Genomic DNA, 20,530 nt, shown 5'->3' with positions numbered 1-20,530 from the left:
TAGAAAAATAGCTTCCTCAACCCTCAATTACAAACAAGTAAACCCCTCAATTACAAACAAGTACAGTTACACCCAAATGCAAATATTACAACTTTTTTTTTACCATTAATGACTAAAGTACTCATAAAAGGCTAAAAATGCTAGACAAACCTGCAAAGATTACAACCTTTTTCACCAGTATGAAGAATCATGCCCCAATAAATTGAGGTGATTACATTTTCGGACCGCTCAAAAGAATATTAGCCAACAAAATGTATAGCTTTTGTATATTAAGTATAAATATACATATTGTATACGGAAATATATATATATATATATAATTTACACAATCAGTGTATTTGTTTGTAAGTCAGTTTTGAAAGAAAAATAAACAACAAAAAAATGATTATGAAGATATGGTCATATCAAGCTGCGATGTTGGATTTTGCTACTTTATGTGGGGCCAGTAGCTCCATCATTCAATGATTGACACACATATATAGTACTCCGTCATAAATCTATAAGCAAGATATAAAAATGCAATATATTTTTTATAACCGTATTACAAGATGTTTAGCACCATTCTACTTTTATAACTTTCAATAATTCGAATTCATTGGAGTAATTATAATATTAAATTTTGAACTAATTACAATATTAAACTTTCATGTGATATTTCCTCTATCAAACTAATTTTTCAGCCATTAAGTTTTAGGCTTATGTCATGGCCCCTTAAGTTGTCCACATAATTTACTTAGACACATCAATTTAGACTTGTACCTATTAAACATCTCTACCACTCCGGATTTGTACCACTTAGACACCTCGAAGCTGATTAGACCAAGTGTTTGAATACAATTGAGAAACGGCGCGAGGTAACTTAATTTGACCATAAAATCTTGTCCATATAAATTCACCAGGTGTGTTTTAATAAATAGTTGGTAATAACAATTAGTTAAAACGCAACCACTTGATAGTTCAATGAGAAATTAACTTTTAAAAAAAATGATGTGTGTTTTTGAACATTTATCTCTTAATTTTTAAAAAAAAATATTTTCCAATTAATTCCTTTAATTATCCCTGTGGAGTACACCACGCACCATCAAATACTAGTCAATGCGTTAACCCCTGCTGCCAAGATTAAAACTTTCCTCAACCCTCAATTACAAACAAGTATTGTTACACCCAGATGCAAAGATTACAACTTTTTTCACCATTATGAAGAATCATGCCCCAATAAATTGAGGTGATTACATTTTCGTACCGCTCAAAAGAATGTTAGCCAACAAAATGTATAGCTTTTGTATATTAAGTATAAATATACACATAATATACATATTGTATACACGAAATATACATATAATATACAATCGGTGTATAAGTTTTGTAAGTCACTTTTGAAAGAATAATAAACAACAACAAAAGTTTAACTGAGGGCTTCTCAAAGTAAACACATGACAAATAACTTACTGGATGAAAAGGTGAATCTTAACTTATGATACAAAGTGTTATAATGAAGAGCTGCCAAAGTAAATCAAGAACCTGACTAAAGAACCGTCAAAGTGTTATTAACTAAAGGATTAATATATAGCACTACTGACAGTAAACTTCATATATCTATAATATTCTAGGTGTTGTAAATATCATATTGTATGTCCATTTTACTTGGCCACAAAGTTAGTTTAGTCATTAAGTTGTTATGGCTTGTCCTAGAAGCCTTTTTCCTTTTATATACATAGAGGAGCTTGTTTGTGTTGGAAAATATAGAAAGGAATATACAAAAACAAAAGTCAGTAGAAATTGATATAGTACTACTGTTTCCTATCTCTCTCTCTCCGTGTATCTTTTGCCTTTTAATTTGAAGCTTAGTCTTTATTTTATAACATGTTATCAACACGAGACTCTGTCATCTCGAGCAAATACTTAAAAGCCTCGAAGGTATTGACTTTTTTTTTTTCTTAATTAATGGAAAATCTTTCTAAACGTGAATTTGTTGACTTAGATATATCTGGCAAAAGCTACCTGTCGTGGGTTCTTGATGCCGAAATTCATCTTGATGCGATGGTTCTGGCAAACACCATCAAAGATAAAAATCAGACATCGAATCAAGACCGTGCCAAGGCAATGATATTCCTCCGCCATCACCTTGATGAGAGCTTGAAAATGGAATATCTCACTATTAAAGATCCTCTTATATTTAATAATTTGAAAAAGAGATATGACCACACAAGATGGTTGTGTTTCCACAAGCACGTTTTGATTGGATCCATCTGAGGCTACAAGATTTTAAATCTATTTGGGCATATAATTCTGCCATGTTTTAAAATTATTTCTCAGTTGAAATTATGTGGTGAAAATATCACTAATCATGATATGCTGGAGAAAATATTCTCCACTTTTCCTGCCTCGAGTGTGCTCCTGCAGCACCAATACTGAGAGATGAAGTTCAAGAGATATTCTGAACTAATCTCATATCTTCTAGTGGCTAAACAACATAATGAGTTATTAATGAAAAATCATGAAAGCCGACCTACTGGTACTGTCCCGTTCCCTGAAGTGAATGGGGCAAATTTTCGCCATTCTAGGCGTGGAAGAGGTCGTGCTGCCCCGAATGGTGTGGTCATGGCTAACATTGGTTCGAGGAAGAAATTTTAATCATAATTCTCAACTTGAACCAAATAATATCCTTCACCACCAGCAGTGTAAAAGGAAGGATGAAAAGCATAAAGCTGTGCAAAAGAAAGATTCAGAAAATAAATGCTACCGATGTGGAGGAAAGGGGCACTGGTCACGTACTTGTCGTAGCTTTATCAAGCCTCCCTCACAAGGGCAGAAAAGAATGCCGAAGCAAATTTTATTTCTGAAGATAATGTTGAGCCCATGCATCTAGATGTGGCAGATTTCTTTGAGCTCCCAAAGAAAAATAGGTCATACGATCGGTGATGGATCCGTAATAGTTTAGATATTTTCATCCATGTTGTTACTATTAGCTATAATAGTTATGTTTCCATAGTTATGTAAATAAAGTTTGTGTAATGCTTTGTTTAATAATAATATCTACTTTCATGTTCACTTTGTCTATTCTTTCATTTTGAGGAATCTATGGAAATTCCTCAAATTTTATTTGGATCAATGACCAATAATGAAGATATTTGTGTGATTGATAGTGGAAAAACGCATGCCATATTTAAGGATGAGAAATATTTTTCTCACTTGCATAGTAAAAGGGGAAATATTAATACAATTTCTGGCAATTCGAAATTGATTGAAGGCTCCGGAAGAGCTACTATATTTCTGCCTAAGGTGACGAAACTTGTTATAGAAGATGCATTATTCTCTTCTAAATCCCTAAGAAACTTGTTAAGTTTCAAAGATATTCGCTGTAATGGGTATCACGTTGAGACATTAAACGAAATAAATGATGAATATCTTACCATTACAAAGAATGTCTCCGGCCAGAAATATGTTTTGGACAAATTACCAACTTTGTCTTCTGGTTTGTATTATGCAGAAATTAGTATAATTGAAGCACCTCGATCGTAAACCGGAATTTCAATGATTCAAGTATTTTTGTGCTTTGGCATGACTGAATAGGTCACCCTGGATCAATAATGAAGAGACAAATTATTGAAAATTCAAATAGGCATCCACTTAAGAACCTAAAGATTCTTGAAAGTGGTGAATTTTCATGTGTCGCTGGTTATCAAGGTAAACTGATACCTAAGCCATCACCAATGAAAGTTGACATTAAATCCCCTGCCTTTCTAGAACGTATACATGAGGATATATGTGGACCTATTCATCCACCTTGTAGGTCATTCAGATATTTTATGGTCCTAATAGACGCATCTTCAAGATGGTCTCATGTGTGTCTCCTATTGTCTCGCAACCTGGCGTTTGCGAAATCATTGGCACAAATAATACGCTTAAGGGTACAATTTTTGGATTATCCCATTAAGGCTATACGCCTCGATAATGCCAGAGAATTTACGCCTCAATATTTTGATGATTATTGTTTGTCAGTTGGGATAAAAGTTGAACATCCTGTAGCACATGTTCATACCCAAAATGGCCTTGCTGAGTCATTTATTAAGCGACTACAATTGATAGCAAGACCACTACTTATGAAAACACGGTTGCCCACTATCGTCTGGGGTCATGCTATCTTACATGCAACATCTCTTATTCATCTCGCACGATCATTATAATAAATACTCCTCGTCACAATTAGTATTTCGTCATGAACCAAATATTGCTCATCTCCGAATCTTTGGCTGTGCTGTATATATGCTGGTAGCACCACCATAGCGCACTAAGATGGGCCCCCAAAGAAGGTCAGGAATATATGCGGGGTTTGAATCACGCTCTATTACTCTCTATCTTGAGCCATTGACGGGAGATTTAGAAAGGAATACACAAAAACAAAAGTTAGTAGAAACGATTGATATAGTACTACTGTTTCCTATCTCTCTCTCTTCGTGTATCTTTTGCCTTTTAATTTGAAGCTTAGTCTTTATTTTATAACACTAGGTATATTAAAATTCACATAGTTGTAATAAAAGAATAACAAAAAAAAAAAAATATGAAGAGCTACTAAAGCAAATCAAGAACCTGACTAAAGAGCAGTCGAAGTGTTACAAGGAAGAAAAAATTCCCAAAAATCATCCCAAATTATATAATTACGTTTAGCACTTTAGATGGATAAATCATTTTCTCAATTGAGCAATTTACCTTCCACATGACCCTAGATTCTGATAGAATTATAATCAGGAAATCAATAGAATTTAAGAAGCAGCTTCTGTTGAGCCTCATTCCTACTCCCTCAGTCTCAAAATATTTGTCACTTAACCTTATTTATATCTAAACTATCATCTCTCTACATTAAATGTTCAAATTAATTTATGTGTTAATGAAGGAGTTTGTAGTCTTCGAGAAAAATTCAAGCAAGGGTAAAATAGAAAAAAATGATTAATTATTCCGTGAACTTCAAAAACAACAAATAATTTGAGACAACTATCTTTAGTAATCACGATAAATATTTTTAGATGGAGGAAGCAGTGCTAAATAGCTTTTTGCCGAGAAAGATGTTTTTTGAGATAGATGTTCGTAGAGAGAATTTTCTAGACACTGTAGAGTATTAGCTAAGAGGCGAAATTACAAAAAATGCCATTACTGCGAATTTACAGAAATACCTTGGTCGTTTCTTTTTTCTTTCTATCTATCTATCTATACTAGATAAGTCTACACAGGCCCAACATTTTCTATCCTCGGATATTGCATTTGGATTTGTATAAATAGGATATTTTTTGCCACAATTTTAGGTTTTGAATGAGAAAAAAAGTTAGGTTTTGACTCATTTTATAAAAATAGTTTGTGTGTCACAATATGATAGTAATTTCCCCGCGGATCATCATAACTTCTGATGGGTGAGCAAAAACCTTGAGGATTGTCTAGACTTTAGTACAAATTATGTCATAAATTTAAAAATGACTCACAATTATAATTAAAAAAAATGACTCACAAGTTTTGGTGGATCTCAGAATACTAATGGTTGGGCAAAAACTTGCCTCATATAGCAAACAAAATTAACGATCGTCATAAGTTACAATGGATTGGTAAACCTCTCCCTATATGCCGGATTTTTATTATTAAATTTGTCTTTCATTAAACCAAATAAGAATGAGTATTCAAACGTAGTAAAGCACATTTTTTTTTCAAATGTTATAAAGTTCAATAAATGAATAATTTCATATTTCAAGATTTATTTATTGCAGCAAGAGAGAAGGTAGCAACGCGATGTGGAAATTAAATTATGTAAAAACAGTGAATGAATGTTAAGAATTCCTTAATTTAGTTTTGATATATTTTGATAATAACCTGTTTCGAAAAGAATATTTGTCATGACACATAATTATTTGCTAGAACTCTTGAGATCCAACTTCATTTTATTAAGGTCAGAAGGAACACCCAGGTCATCGATACTAATTCGTTGTTAGTTTCAGACTATGTAATTCTGAATAAAAGAATCTATAATTATAGCAATATGCAATTTATTAAGAAAAAGAATAATAATCATAATTTAGTGTCAAAACAATTGGTAAAAATTGAAAATAAAAGCACTACGCGTCATTAGTACATGGAACGAATGATGAAACTGGAAGTTAAGTCCGTCGAAAATCCGAACTATTTTCCAGCGATTGTGTTTTTAGCTTGAACATACTCTTTGAGAAAGATAATTTTAAGAAAATAATTTTTTTTATGATATAAATAATTATATATTTTGGACTAAATCTAAAAATTAAAAATATCCAATAATATGACTGGGAGGAGGCAAAGAATGTATACGAACAAAAAAAACAAATTTAAACTATGAATAGGTTCATAAATATGATTATATGATCAATGGGCAAGTTAATTAGAAAAAGTTGTCGGTCATAGTTATAATAATAAATGACCCCACTTGAAATCAATGTGGCTATATCAAAGGGCTAAAAGTCAAAGACAAATTAAAAACTAATAAAACATGCACAACAATTAACTTATTTGGAGTAATTACCTAAACACCCTAAAATTTTTATCCCCCTTCTATAATAGTATAAAGTATAAATATAAAAAATATAAATATAAATATGGGCCGCAGTTGCTTTTGCTATTTCACGTTCAATCCTTTCTTAGTTCCCTATTCATTTTTTTTCTTTTTAATATATGTGGATCCCATCTTTTAATTCTTAGTTGACCATTGAGGGAGTTCATGGTCGACAACGATCCTTGCATGAACTCTCTCTTTTATAAAGTATATAAATTCCCTAGTAGAAATAGAAACTAGTGACTTCATTATTAATACAAAAAAAAATAAAAAACAAACATAAGTGATTTTGATTAATAGGGCATTTGCTTTAGTTGGATGACCATTTTAAGTTATTCACTCATATTTCATATATATATATATATATATATATATATATATATATATATATATATATATATATATATATATATATATATATAGCTTGTGAAGGATTTGATTTCCTATAGCGCACATTCATATTGGATCTTAAAATTGTTAAGGAATTCAAATATTTATCTAAATCTTTATTTTATCTTTCAAAAAAGGGACAAAATAAAAGTTGGATTAATATTAGGAGTTGAATAAATAGATATTAAAAATGTATAAACTTTGCAAGACAATATTTTAGACTTCCAACAATCTGCACATGTTAATACATATCCCAATAATATCAACTTCTCATGAGCATTTACAAGCATTCACACAAAGCAGCAAAATTAATACTCCCTCCGTCCTCTTTTACATTTACCTTAAAGGTAATTACGAAAAACATTTGTTATTGTCTTTTTTTCTTTCTCATTCAACATTTTACTTTTTATTGGTTTTTTTTTCTTAAATATATATATATATATATATATATATATATATATATAAGTCACTCATTGTTTTCTAACCAAAATTTGTCACGCCCGAACCATGGCTCAATATTTAATTAGTTCGAGAACCAATGGCTTGCCGAATCATCATGTGAAGGATTAACGTGATTTCATATCCTTTTATAAAATTCAATTGGATAATACTTAAAAATACTTGTTTAAACATGTCGTATCAACATGAATGAGCAAACTTATTTAGTCCAAATCTTTATTTTATCTATTCAAAAAAGAGACAAAATTAAAGTTGGATTAATATTAGGAGTTGAATAAATAGATATTAAACATGTATAAACTTTGCAAGACAATATTTTAGACTTCCATAACATGACATGTGAATACATATACATACATATATATAACATTAAAAATATCATGAGCATTTAAATCCATGGTCACGTACAACAATTACGAGAACTAATCCTCATCCTCCGTAGTTTCGGGCTATGAAGCCTTCCTCGGTAATTAAAGCAACTCCCAAAAAACTTGAACATGTAAAATAAGGGCTTTTTCATTATAACTTTGCTTTATCTCTTAAAGGTAACTTGTAAAACATGTATAGTATTTTCTTGTAGCATAATATATCATAAACTAGGTGTGAACTTTTTTTCATGGATTCATTCAACATTTTAAGAACTTGTATGATGGATATTATTAGATTCCTGTAGTTATCATGAACATGGTTCCCTAATTTTTGTAAAGAATCATAATTTATGGATTATGAGGCGTGGGGAAAACGATGGGATAAATTTCATGAAAACTGGTTATTTAAAATCTTGAATTCTTGAACCTTGAGATGGGTTTTCTTGAAAACATTTTTCTTGCTTAAATCATGAACGTATGTTGGAATTAACTTGGATTGCATGGAATAGGCTTACTATATTTTTTAGAGACTTCTTTTTAGGTTCTTTACCTCGAAAAATTGTTTAAAACACATAACTATAAATTTTTTCACCCAAGTCACTCAACTATGTTTTCTAACACAAAATCATACTTATGCACACAGCTAATTTATGCTTTACATGTTTGAGCTAATATGGTTGGAAAGGTATTTCACTTTTTTTCACCAAAGTCACTTAACTATATTTTTATCAATCCCGAATGGATTCTTAACACAAAAGTCACAAAAATCACCAAAGTCACTTAACTATATTTTCGAACACAAAATTCAATTTTCGATGGGTAATATTTTTAATCTAATAGATACAATCAATTAAAAAGAATCAAACCGATAAAAACCCATGCAAATATTAAAATATTAAAGAAACAAAACCAATCCTTCACCAAATATATTATCCTTCTCTCTAGGGGCTCTCAAGTAAAAAATGTGTGATTTTTATTGGCCCTTTTTTCTATTATTATTGAAAAGTGTTACAAGTTGTTGGATAGTAGGAATCGAATTATATGACGTAATAGTTATTACTATTTGCATCGAAAGTAATAATCTTGTGATAATTTTTTTTTCAAGTTTTCGCCCTTTTGGTATTTTAATATGTGCATGAGTTTTGGACCGGCTCGATTCTTTTTAATGAATTTGTATCTATTAGATTACAAATAAAAGAGAAAATAAAAATGTTATTTTTTCAGCAGGTGTGATTTTTGTGTCAGAAAATATAGTTAAGTGACTTTGGTGAAAAAAAGTGATAGTTATGTGACTTTTGTGTTAGAAAACATAGTTAAGTGACAGTTCATGGGTAACACTCTCCCTCGATCAAAAAGAGTGTCCACTTAGTTATTTGCACACCCCTTAAGAAAATACCAACTCCTAGACAAAAATAAGTAATTTGAGTAAACTGCTCCTAATTAAATAGGTACTGGGATTTAATCATATAGCACTTAACAGGTGCAAATCTAGAAAAATAAAGTTATTTTTTTCTTTAATTGATAAGTGAATATTCATTTTGACCCCCCTCTCCCCTCCAAAAAAAAAAAAAAAAAACTTAGTGGACTCTCTTTTTAATCCGGAGGGAATATTAAATTACAATTCATTGACTTCTCAAGTCTTGTTATCATCTTGGTCTTCTTAATCAATTGTGAAAATTATTTATACGTCTATTGTCTTGAACCAAATTAGTTGAATAAAACAATACATCGTAAAAGACAAATTAGTTAAATCATATTTTCTTATATTAATCATAATTATGTAAAAAAGATTATTACAAAAGAAATTAAAATAAGAGACGCAAGCATAACCACAAAGAAAGTAAGTGTTACGAAATCAAATTTGAGGAGAGGTTTATGTAATTATCTCTTTAGCTTTTTGCTATAATGACTTTATAGATAAACTAGTGACTTTATTAATTCAAAACAAACATAAGTGATTTTAATTAGTTGGGAATTTGCTATAGTTGGATGACCATTTTACAAACAAGTACACAGATGCAAAGATTAAAACTTTCATCAACCCCTCAATTACAAATAAGTACATATAATCCCAGATGCAAAGATTAAGACTTTTTTCACCAATGAGGACTAAATAGCTCAGAAAAGGGTAATATACACAGAAAAATAGTTTCCTTAGTCCCTCAATTACAAACAAGTACAATTACACCCAGATGCAAAGATTACAACTTTTTTTCACCATAAATGACTAAAGTACTAAGAAAAGGCTAAAAATGCTAGTCAAATCTACAAAGATTACAACCTTTTTTCGCCAGTATGAAGAATCATGCCCCAATAAATTGAGGTGATTACATTTTCGGACCGCTCAAAAGAATAATAGCCAACAAAATGTATAGCTTTTGTAAATTAAGTATAAATATGCATATAATATACAATCAATGTATAGATTTTGCAAGTCACTTTTGAAAGAAAAATAAACAACAAAAAAAGGAGTATACAATCAGTGTATAGGATTATGATTATGAAGATATGGTTATGAACAACAAAAATTCATGAGAATACTATAAACGGCATATATGATTATGAAGATATGGTTATATCAAGCTATGATGTTGGATTTAAATTTTAACCAAGCTAAGTGATTTTGCTACTTTATGTGGGGCCAGTAGCTCCATCATTCAATGATTGACACATATATAGGACTAGTTTAAGTGTCTTATTATTTTTTTTTTTTGGTTTATCAAAAAAGAATATCTCTTTCTATATATAGTTAAAAATTCAAAGATCTTACACGACAAGTTTGTAATCACATAATTCAAAGGATATTTTAGTATATTATACACATTGACTTAGAGCCACAAAATTCAAAAGTCTCTTTTTATTTTTTAAATCTCGTAAATAGTCATATTAAGATACTTAAATTGGATTAGCAGTCTAGAGGGGGAGAGAATCAATTCAATTTAAAATGGACTTGCATTGCTTTTATAGTTGCTATGCCCAATGCGTGAAACAAGAAATAGTAGCAAAAGCAGCCAAATGTGAAGTTACTTATCATAAATCTATAAGAAAGAGATAAAAATGCATTATTTTATTTGATAACCATATTAGAAGATGTTTAACACCACTCGACTGCCCCTTAAGTTGTCCACATAATTCACTTCCCATTTGTCCATGAGAATTATTTTTTTTTCAAAATATTTTTTCACTTTTTTCATTTTATGGTGTTTGGCCATAAAAATTTCAAATACAACTTGAAGTTGTATTTGAAGTTGTATTTGGAATTTGGAAAACAACCAAAACTTGTTTTTCTCTTTTTTTACCCGCTTTTTTCACTTTCAATATATTCAAATAACCAAATATTATTTGCAAAAACTATAACCAAACAGAACTCCATCTTCAACTCAAACTTCAACCCCAACTCCAAAATACCAAATAAAGTGAAAAACATTTGATTTTCATGGCCAAACGCCTAGTTAGACACCTCAACCTAGACTAGTACTTATTGAACACCTCTATCACTTCGGATTTGAACCACTTGGACACTTAGAAGCTGACTAAACCAAGTGTTTGAATACAATCGCCAAAAAGCGCGTGACAACTTAATTCGGCCATAAAATTTCGTCCGGATTACAGCTGAATATTAATTTCGAGGTGTATTTTGATAAATAGTGTTAATAGTTCAAGTAGGAAACGCAAACACCTGACAATTCAAAAATTAACTCAGCAATACATATATATATATATATATATAATATAATATAATATAATATAAAATTGGTGATGTGGCACATCTAATGACATTTCTACCTAAATGGGATTTTTCTTTTTTCTCAATTTTTGAGCATTCTCATATTTTTTAAATCTATGTGCTATTAAAAGACAAATTTTCAAGTCCCTCTTAGAACAATTCCTCCACCTTAAGTTACACATTTCTACGGTTACTCAATACTACCACTTATTGTATTTGATTCTCTTTAGTACCTATATCATTATTATAACTTTTAACACCATTATATCATTTCAATTAAAATAAATATGGCACCCAAGAGTCAGTTGCACTTTCAAATGGCATTTAAAGGTCAAATACTAATTAACGATCTTTAAGACTGATATATATAACCAGTTGTGCTTGGTCAGTTACTGTCCTAGACATATCCCCTTTTATATATTCACTATTTCGCTTGACTTATTCTTTGTTAATGGGAACAGAATGATGTTTTAACATGAATCACTATCTTGCTTTTTGGTTAAATAATTGTATTTGTTATTTCTTCTCTTCTATTTTTCTGGTTTGGTGAACATTTTATTTATGATATTTATATTTTTTGGTGATTAATTGATGTGTGATTTTGGTTGATAATTATATATTTCAATTGATATACAGTATGTTGTTCTCTTCTTTTTTTGTTTCATTCTGTTTTGGGACCTGAAAGTTGAACTACCTCTATTAATCTCTAATGAGTATTTTAAACACATTTGGTCATTCTACTGAATTTGGAAATACACTGTGTCGGCTGAATCCAATCACGTGTTAAAAAACATCTTGTGTAAAATCTCTTCGTAACAACTGAGCAGTTTTATTTTGATTTCTTTTAAGTAGTTCAGCTTACAGATATAATATATTCACTTTCAGAGGTACCATTACCATTATTACAATCTCAACTGATTTTTTTCATGAAGAGATCTATGTACAAATTTTACAAAAGAGAAAAAAAAAAAAAAAAACTCAAGCAACTTCTCCATATCATTACTAACTTCTAAGTAACAATTATTGATTCACGATGTCTGTTATCTAATTTTTTTTTTCCTTCTTTTAGAGTGACTTTGTGAAAAAGAAGATTTTTTTAATTTCAAGTCACTCCTGATGACATGTTCGGGTGACACTTATGTGTTTTTTTTAACCATTCTCTCTTTTAATTATCTACTCATCAAGTCAAAACAAAGTAAAAACCTGAATTATCATGGCCAAAAAGAAAAGAAGTCTACCAAATTGGCCGAAAATATTGCTGGGAATTTCATTAAAACTGAAGATTAATAATCATTTACAATGTACAATATGAGCAAAAAAAAAAAAAAACCTCTGGAAAATGAAATGACAGCACTAGAACAGGTTCTTCTCCATTCTTACACCATTTTTTTTTTTTTTGCTTAGAAACCATATATATGTAGTGGCAATTGCCAATGTTAGACAATGTCTATAACGTGTGTTAGAATCGGTAACCCGGGTAATGAGAAATTTAGCCAAACAATATTATAATAACAATAACAAAGACAATAGTTAGTTGATAACAACAAATAAGTAAAGAAAATAAATGAGGCACAAATTTAACGTGGTTCGGTCGGTGTGACCTACGTCCACAAGCGGAGAGAAGCAATTTCACTATATCAACAAGAGTACAATAGTAGTACAAAATTAGAGTAAATACTCTAATTACCCCAAAAGTATCCCAAGAGAATAACCTCACAAAATCACTCCAAAGAAGGGTTCACACAAGTGTTTCCTAACATATAACTCTCTTACAATAATGCTCTAAATAAAAGGGAGGAAGAAGAAGACAAAGCTAAGAGATGAGAAGCTCTTGAATTGATTTTTGGTGTGTTTTCAACTAATGGTAGCTCTTCTATTTATAGCAAGAAGTACTTGGTCTCCAAGCTTGTGATGTCATGGCTTATGTCATGAACAAATGTATTAAACCACACATATGAAAACTTGGTTCCCAAGTTCAATCTTCCACTAGATTTGTTGCTAATAGGCTTATGCCTATATGAAAGGGCCCACTTGAGAAAATCAAAATGAAGGCCAAATTACAAATCTCCACCTTGGCCTAATTTTGAGTGATATAGTAATTTTGCTCCACCCTCTCCGCAAAAGCCCTTATGGGCTAAATCATTCCTCATAAATGTCAATCAAGTTCAACGCAGCTTGAACTTGCCCAACCGGAAGAGGCTTTGTGAACATGTCGTTAGGATTGTCTCTCGGTGTTGATTTTCTTAACGCAGACCTTTCCTTCAAAGAATGGTTTCCTGAATAAAGTGATACTTGATATCTATATGCTTCGTCCTCTCATGATACATCTGATCTTTAGTCAAGTGAATGGCACTTTAACTATCACAGAAAACGGTAATACCACCTTGGTGTAAGCTAAGTTCAGCAAATAGACCCTTCAACCATAAGGCTTCTTTGATCGCCTCAGTTACTGCCATATATTCTGCTTCGGTAGTAGATAAAGCAACTCACATGTTGTAATGTAGCTTTCCAACCGATAGCACAACCACCAATGCAAAGCACGTAGCTCGTCGCGATCTTTTTTTGTCAAGATCACCGCATAATCGTAGTCTACAAAACCAACCAAAAAGTCGCATTTTCCCAAACTCCAAACATGCGTTTATAAAGCATGAAATTTTAAGTATCACGAGAATCCATTTCATTCAAAATATCAAAATGCTAATGTGCTTTACTTAAATCATGCAAGCTCTTATCCGGCTTACCACACTCATCTTGTGAAATATCCGGACATGTACACACCATCGCATATATAATATCGCTAATTGCATCAGACATATACGGCACATGTGCTATATACATCTCTTCTTCCTCTCCGATCGCGGTGATTGAGAAGAGATAACTTAAAAATAATGAGCAAAGAAGAGGTACCCACCGGTTTAGCATCTTCATGCCAAACCTCTCCAAGACTTTCTCCAAGTACTTCTTCCGGGTCGAGGAATAGCTAAAACCGTTGGCTCCTCGATCTCTTTGATCTCCGTGCCAAGGATTTTCTTAGCTTCTCCTAAATCTTTCATTTCAAATTCACTTTTTTGAAATTCAATCCGACTTTTCAAGTTGTGAATTTCGTCAAACTCATATGCTTGCGAACGAGCCTTTTTGTACCATTGTCTTGGGAGAAAGATCGCTTTAATCCGTACAAGGATTTCTTCAACAAGCAAACATGATCTTCTTTCCTTCAATCTCAAAACCTTCAAAGTTGATGCATATATATTTGTTCCTCAAGTTCGCTATGTAAGAAAGTTGTCTTAACATCAATATTCACACATTCAATAACTCCAAATCATACATGGCAACTAAGGCACAAAGAAACATGAATGGAGCTATGTTTAACAACTTGTGAGAAAATATCATTAAAATCAACTCCTTTTACCGACTATAGCCCTTTGCTAACTAATCGTGCCTTATACCGTGCATCTTCAACCCCGAAATGCCATCTTTTTTTCTTGAAGACCCATTTGCAACCAACAATTCTCTTCCCCGACGGCGGCTTTACAAGAGACCAAGTACTATTCTCTCTTGTGGAGAGATTCCACTTCTTCATTCATTGATGAATCGGCCATTTGGGTAATCACCACCGTAAACTCGCTTCGAATATTTTCTTGATGGTTCTCCAATTTCTTCGCGTCTGTGCAAATCGAAAAAGCAAATGCAACATAATCTCCATACCTTCCTAGTTTTTTGAATTTGTCTCCTTGGTTTGTGTGTGGCTATGGAATACTCATTTGGTTCAACTTCGGGCTCAACTTCGGAGCTTCGGCTCTGGCTCAACTTTAAGTGAGTTTCAACCGTATTTTGTTCCACGCCTGACGAGCTTGGCTTAGAAGGAATGCCAAGCTCAACTTCCACCTGCTCATGTATACCTTGCTCTTTATTCTTATTACAAGAACTAGAAGACTCTTTTCTGGGATGTAACATAGATGATTCATCAAAGGTTACATCTCTGCTAATTATAAATTTTGGTGACTTGGGATCAGGATACAGAGTTTGTATCCTTTCATCCATATCCAAGGAAAATACACTTTTTAGCCCTTGGCTCTCTAATTTTCCTTCATTCACGGCAAGCAAAGCACGAATGGATTTACGCGGACAACAAAATTTTTTTTAAATCAATAATTAGCCGGAGTACTCGACCACATTTAACTCGAGTCTTAAAGTTCAAAGGTGCGTATGGAGCACGGTTGACAATATAACAAGTTGTAGAGATAGCTTCGCCCAAAAGGCGTTTGTCAACCTAGCATTTGAAATCAAGCAACGAGCTCTTTCCAAAAGAAGACAACTTCGTTCATCCTTTCGCAACACCATTCTGGTGACGGGAGGGTCATCCTCACGGCAATGTCGAGCAATTCCTTCATTTTTGCAAAATTCGTTGAACTCATCATTACAAAATTCCAAGCCATTATCTCGTTCTAAGCCGCTTGACTCGTTTTCCCCGTTTCGTTTCTCAATCAAAACTTTCCATTGTTTGAAAGTTAAGAAAACATCACTTTTATTTTCGAAATAAACCCAAACTTTCCTTGAATAATCATCAATGAAAGTTAGCATATACCCGGCACCACTTTTGACGGGTACGAGAAGGACCCCAAAGATCCGAATGAATGTAATCCAAAGTACCTTTTGTTCGATGAATTCTTCGGAGATTTGAAGTCGTTCTTTTCTGCTTCCCGAACACACAGTGTTCGTAGAACTCTATGTTTTCGGTACTTTGTCCACATAGGAGACCTCTTTTGCTGAGAATGGAAAGGCCTTTCTCACTCATATGCCCTAATCGCATATGCCACAATTTGGTGATGTCAGAATCAGGTTGATTTGATGTGGAGAGTGCAAAGAACACCTGTAATAGTGGATCCTAATAAAGTGTACAATGTACCACATCTGCATGCTTTCATGATCACAAGAGCACCTAGAAAGATTTTCAAAACTCCACCTTCACCTGTGTATTTGCACCCAAGAGCTTCTAGAGTGCCCAATGAGATGAGATTTTTCTTTAAGTCAGGAACATATCTAACATCAGTGAGAGTTCTCAGCACACCATCATGCATTCTGATTCGGATTGTACCTTTACTAATAACTTTGCATGGAGCGTTGTTGCCCATCAAGACAACTCCACCTCCAACAGATTCATATGTGGTAAACAAATCCCTATTGGGACACATATGATAAGAACAACTCGAATCTAAAATCCACTCATCATTAGATTTAAAGCTATTGTTAGTAGCTAAAAATATCGTGTTCGATCTCATACTCGGCTACACTTGCTTCGGTGGAGTTAGTATTTTGGTGCTCATTTTTCTTTTCCTTATGCTTTCTTTGTTTTTCAACTTATAGCATTCGTAAATAATATGACCTTTCTTATGACAATATTTGCACACAACATTTCTGTATCTAGACTTTGACCTTGATTTAGGCCTCTCACTACTTGATTCTTTCTTATCGGATCTACCTCTTACAAACAAGCCCTCCCCAAGGGGTGTACTAGTTTCCCCAGTAATATCTCTATATATATGTTCCTTTGATTTTAAGATAGATTTGATATCTCTATAAGAGATATTATCCTTTCCATAAAGCATAGTATCTCTATATGTTTGAATGATCAAAGGGAAATAAGCACAACACGGCTTGATCCTCATCTTTAACTTCCGCATCAATATTGCTCAAATCCATAAGAATGGAATCAAATGCATCAAGATGTGAGAGTATAGAAGTACTTTCAACCATACGAAATGTTTAAAGTTTTTACTTCAAGTAAAGTCTATTTTCCACTGTCCTCTTCATATACAGGGTTTTTAATTTTTCCCACATGCCTTTGGCTGTGGTTTCTGCAGATACTTCACGTAAAACCTCATTTGAGAGATTTAAAATGATACCTGATTTTGCCTTTTTATCTATGATGGCAAACTCGGGGTCCGTCATACTTTCTGGCTTCTTTTCTTTTCCTTCCAAAGCGTTACATATCTAAGTCAATCCCGAATTAGGATAGCTTCCATCTTCAATTGCCACATCCCGAAGTTTGCACTTGGTCAAATTTCTCAACATAAGTTTTTGTTACAGTCATCTTTGGCTACTGAAATTTACCTGGTTAGATCTAGCTCTGATACCAATTTGTTAGGATCGGTAACCCGGGTAATGGGAAATTTAGCCAAACAATATTATAATGACAATAACAAAGACAATAGTTAGTTGATAACAACAACAAGTAAAGAAAATAAATGAGGCACAAATTTAACGTGGTTCGGTCGTGAACCTACGTCCACAGGAGAGGAGCAATTTCACTATATCAACAAGAGTACAATAGAGAGTACAAAATTATAGTAAATACTCTAATTACCCCAAAAGTATCCCAAGAGAATAACCTCACAAGATCACTCCAAAGAAGGGTTCACACAAGTGTTTCCTAACACATAACTCTCTTACAATAATACTCTAAATAAAAGGGAGGAAGAAGAAGACAAAGCTAAGAGATGAGAAGCTCTTGAATTGGTTTTTGGTGTGTTTTCAACTAATGGTAGCTCTTCTATTTATAGCAAGAAGTACTTGGTCTCCAAGCTTGTGATGTCATGGCTTATGTCATGAACAAATGTATTAAACCACACATATGAAAATTTGGTTCCCAAGTTCAATCTTCCACTAGATTTGTTGCTAATAGGCTTATGCCTATATGAAAGAGCCCACTTGAGAAAATCAAAATGAAGGCCACATTACAACGTGTTTGATAAAATGTCTCAACTGAACTATTTTTTGTTGTTTTGCGTTTTTTTCCCTTACCAAATATATGCGTGCTGTCTGATCTTTGTAGTGGCAGTTGCCAATGTTAAATAATGTCTACAATGTGCTTGATAAAAGTCTAGACTGAAATATTTGTAAATATTGAGTTGATGATATGATCCCCTTTTAGCACATTAACCTTAAAGGTAATTACGAAAAAACAAATTAAAATGTCAAGCATTTTTTTTTTCGGTCCTCATTTTCAACATTTTACTTGTGAAAAATTAGATGTATTCATCTGAAAACGAGCAGTAATATAGTAAATTGATAGTTCATTGGTAATATTAAAATACAATTATGGCAACGGGCGGTGCGGGTTTATGCGTATGCGGGGCAGTGTGGGTTTGGGCTTGTGCGGTTGCGGGGCGGGTTGATTCTTAAAAAGGAGATTCTTTGCGGGTTGCAGTGCGGGTGCAGTTTTTCCTCTTTTTTCCAGAAGCAGCGGATTGATTAGTTGATTTAGCATGTCAGTGATATCAGCATGTTAAGTTTTGGATATTCCTTTTCATTTCTTATTTACTTAAAATTACTTCCTCTGTCTTAAAAAGATTGTCAAAATTACTTCCTCTGTCTTAAAAAGATTGTCTTCTTTTTCTTTTTAGTCTGTCAAAAAGATTGACACCTTTCTATATTTATAAATAATTTAACTTTATGAGATGATTTATAGCCCCACAAATATCTAAGGCTTATTTTGGACTACACATTTCAAAAGTTTTCCTTTGTTTATTAAACTTTGTGCTAAGTCAAATTAAGATAATCTTTTTGGGACGGAGGGAGTATATTTTTGCAGAGGGATGGAGATGGAGACTAGTCCATTTAATATTTTTTTTCTACGATCCATGCCAGATCATAGTTCAAAATATCTGTGATCGATTATCTGACATATATAAAGGCACTTGTATTGGCAAAAAGGAAAATGATCTTTGTAATTTCAAATTTGTATTTCAGTCACATCTTGGAGTCATCCCTAGTTTTATTTTTCTACTTGTAAATTATACCATGGAACAGAATGATATGCTGTAAAAATCAAATAAGAAGTACTCAATTGTCATAACTAAAACTCAAATAAGCAATACTACGTGAAATTCTATAATTGTTCTTGATGTAGATGTTCATATTAATTTTTCTTGATGTAGATGTGCATATTCATGATGTTGAGTTCTGTCAAAAATATCTACTTTGTATCAAATAGTAAAAAACTGAACGTAGCATTTGTTGAATAATTGAAATCTAGATGATTACAGAAAAAGTTGTGTAGCTATGCCAATTTTAAGCGAAAAAAAAATGGGAAGGAAAGGACACTTAAAGCAGAGCAGGGCAGGGCTGGTAGATGCGGGTGCGGGGCGGTGCGGGTTTAAACTTTACGGGTTAAGAGAAAACCCGCTCCGCACCCGCGCATTGCCATCCCTAAATTCATTGACTTCTCAAGTCCTGTTATCATTTGGGTCTTCTTGATCAATGGTTAAAATTATTTGTACGTCTCTTGTCTTGAACAAAATTAAAGCTGAAGTGACTAAAACACCCCTAAACTTGGCATGAATTGCAACTTCAGTCCCTGAACTATTGCCACACTTAAAAACACTCCTAATCTTGGCTAACTGAATTTTAATTCACTCCCGTGTTGCCACATGGCAGAGCAATTGTGCACAAACAATTTCAAGCACGTGGGAGACTCCACATCAGCTTTTATTTAAAAAAAAAATCAATTTTGGAAAATTCAATAAAAAGTATATTTTTTTAAAATCAGAAAAAACTAATTTTTTTTAAAAACGTGGAAAACCCATTTTTTAAAAATAAATCTGGACTGGATTTTTTATTAAAAAATCTGGAACTTTTTAAATCTTGAAAACTGAATTTTTTTTAAAAAAATGTACTAAACCAGTTATTTAAAAAAAATGGAAAATTGATTTTTTTTTAATTTAAAAACATGTACTTTTTTAAAATCTGGAAAACTAATTAAACCCATTTTTTTGAAAAAGAATCTGGAAATTTGAATTTTTTATTAAAAACTTGGACTTTTTTAAAATCTCGAATACTGAATTTTTTAAGAATAAAGTGGAAAACTGATAAATTTTTCTCGATTTAAAAAATAATCTAATTTTTCGGGATTATTCTTTATTAAAAAAATGGGTTTTCGACATTTGAAAAAAAAAAAACAGTTTTTCCATGTTTTATAAAACTCCAATTTTAATCCACCGTTTTTCAGTTCTTTTTAAAAGA

The sequence above is a fragment of the Lycium ferocissimum genome, chromosome 3 (assembly GCF_029784015.1).
Source record: "Lycium ferocissimum isolate CSIRO_LF1 chromosome 3, AGI_CSIRO_Lferr_CH_V1, whole genome shotgun sequence".
Taxonomy (NCBI): domain Eukaryota; kingdom Viridiplantae; phylum Streptophyta; class Magnoliopsida; order Solanales; family Solanaceae; genus Lycium; species Lycium ferocissimum.
Note: the sequence above shows the minus strand (reverse complement) of the source record.